This window comes from Procambarus clarkii, chromosome 28 (genome assembly GCF_040958095.1).
Source record: "Procambarus clarkii isolate CNS0578487 chromosome 28, FALCON_Pclarkii_2.0, whole genome shotgun sequence".
NCBI classification, from domain to species: domain Eukaryota; kingdom Metazoa; phylum Arthropoda; class Malacostraca; order Decapoda; family Cambaridae; genus Procambarus; species Procambarus clarkii.
This window is the reverse complement of record NC_091177.1, coordinates 6,723,026-6,725,842: the sequence shown is the minus strand read 5'-3', so window position 1 is coordinate 6,725,842 and position 2,817 is coordinate 6,723,026.

Below are 2,817 nucleotides of genomic sequence, written 5' to 3'. Positions count from 1 at the left end.
GCCCCAAGGTAGTGTTCTGAGCACTACTCTTTTTCTTGTTGCTCTCAATGGTCTTCTTTCCTCCCTTCCTTAAACAACATCTAAGTCTGATGGGACTTAGACCCATCTTAATCGATGGGTCTAAGTCTGCGGACGGTGTGGGCTACTCCGTTGTTTTTCCTGACTGCACCCGTATGTGTCGCCTCCCTTCGGAGACTAGCATCTTTACAGCAGAACTTTATGCTATTCTGTATGCTCTCCGTCTCCTGCTTTCTCGTTGCCAATCCTCCTTTGTGATTGTAGTTGACTCTTGTAGTGCCCTCGTGGCTCTCGGGTTCTTTAATCCTGTCCATCCGGTAGTCGTCGAGATTCAACATGTTTCTTACCTTTAGTAAATTTAAATCCTTAGAGTTTTGCTGGGTTCCCAGCCATATTGGTGTTTCTTTAAATGAGTGTGCAGATGCTGCCGCTAGAGAGGCTATCCGCTCTTGTCCCATTTCCCGAAAAGGTATTCCTTTTTCCAAATTTTACCTGGTTATTCATTCCTCCATCCTTGCCAGTTGGCTGGGTTGTTGGTCTTCTGTTGTTGGTAACAAACTGCGTACTCTTAAGCGTTATGTGTCTCAGTGGCCTTCCTTCTGCCACCGTAACTGGCGGTGGGAAACGACTCTAGCGAGGTTGCGTCTTGGCCATACTCGCTTAACTCACGGACACTTAATGGAGCGCCGCCCAGCTCCTTATTTTCCAAATTGCATTGTCCCTCTTACCGTCGTGCATATCCTTGTTGAATGTCCTGACTTCCAGGACGAGCGTGTGTCTTGCTTGCCGACCGTCCCTCGTGGTCACTTGGCCCTCGATAGAATTCTTGGTGAATCGGATACTTTTGATATCGTTCGCCATATGCGTTTCTGTTCTCGTATTGGTATCCTTGGTGATATTTAGAGCCCTCTGATTATTCCGCACGTTTGATGGTGCTACATAGCCTTCTTGGTTTGGTGCCTTCTTTTGGTAATTACTTACTTACACTGGTAAAAGTTAGAACATCATTCAGAAACCTAAGTAAGGAGGCATTTAAGGTCCTTTACACTGCCTACGTGAGACCAGTCTTGGAGTATGCTGCCCCATCATGGAGCACCCACCTAAAGAAACACATAAGGAGACTGGAGAAGGTTCAGAAGTTTACGACGAGGCTCGTCCCAGAGTTAGGAGGGATGGGGTATGAAGAGCGCCTAAAGGAACTGAACCTTACGACACTAGAAACAAGAAGGGAGGGGGGGGGGGGAAAGAATATGATAGAAACATAAAATACTCAGGGGAAATGACAGAGTGGAAATAGACGAAATGTTCACTCTGAATACTAACATAAGAAGGGGACATTGCTGGAAGCTGGAAAGTGAGATGAGTCACAGAGATGTTAGGAAGTTTTCTTTTAGCGGGAGAGTAGTGGAAAAAAAATGGAATGAACTTAAGGAGCAGGTTGTGGAAGAAAACTCTATTCAAAATGTTAAAACTAGATATGATAGGAAAAGAGGACAGGAGTCACAAACCCCCGCAAACACAATTGAGTACAACTAGGTGAGTACACATAGGGGTCCCCGCGTCTGAAGGGACAGCGCTCGGGGGGTCGTAGTCCTAAGGGCCCGGGTTCGATTTCCGGCCGAGCCAGAAACAAATTGGCAGTTTCTTTCACCCTGATCACGTTCGTTCTAGCCAGATTAGTTCTCTAGTTTCCAACCAGTTTCGTTCACCTAGCAGTAATTAGGTTCCTGGGAGTTACACAGCTGCTACGGGCTGCTTCCTGGGGATGTGTGTGCATCTCCACTACCTTGTCTCCTCGTCTTCCCCACCGTTCCCCCCTCCCCCGTCTACTCGTCCTCCCCACCGTTCCCCCCTCCCCCGTCTCCTCGTCCTCCCCACCATCCTCCACTCCCCCATCCCCTCGTCCTTCCCACCACTCTCCACTCCCCCATCCCCTCGTCCTTCCCACCACTCTCACTCCCCCATCCCCTCGTCCTTCCCACCACTCTCCACTCCCCCATCCCCTCGTCCTTCCCACCACTCTCCACTTCCCCTGTCCCCTTGTCCTCCCCACAATTCCCCCCCTCCCCTCATCCTTCCAACCATTCCTCACTTCCCCGTCCCTTCGTCCTCCCAACCATTCGCCACTTCCCGTCCCCTCGTCCTACCTCCCCTATCCCAATGTCCTCCCCACCATCCACCACTCCACTGTCCCCCTCGTCCTCCTAACCATTCCCCACTCCACCGTCCCCTCGTCCTCTCCACCATCTTCCACTCCCCCTTCCTCTTGTCCTCCCTTCCATTTCCCCCCCTGTTCCCTCATCCACCCCCCCATCCCCCACTTCCCTTTCCCCTTGTCCTCCCCCACCAATCTCCATCCCCCCTATCCCCTCTTCCCCGACGATCCCCAACTCCCCAGTCCCCTCGTCCTCCCCCACCATTATCCCCTCCCCTGTCCCCTCGTTCCCCCTACCATCCCCCCCCACTCCTGTCCCCTCGTCCTCAACGCCTATTCCCCACTCCCTCGTCTGATGCATTCCTAAATGATCTGATGTTCCAATCAGAAAATTGGAAACATCAAATGATCTGATGTTACCATCTTTGATATGTAAGAAAATCAATTAAAAAACGAAATGAAAAAAAAAATAAACTATACTCACAAAATGAATGGTATGGTAAACTACAGAGCTCGGATCCAACATAATGTCACACAAAATAATTAAATCAAAATGAAAATAATTCAAAATCTATGAAAATTCAATTTATCAATGAAACCGGACACATTGAAATGGAATCGAAACATATTTAGAATAGTGTGAG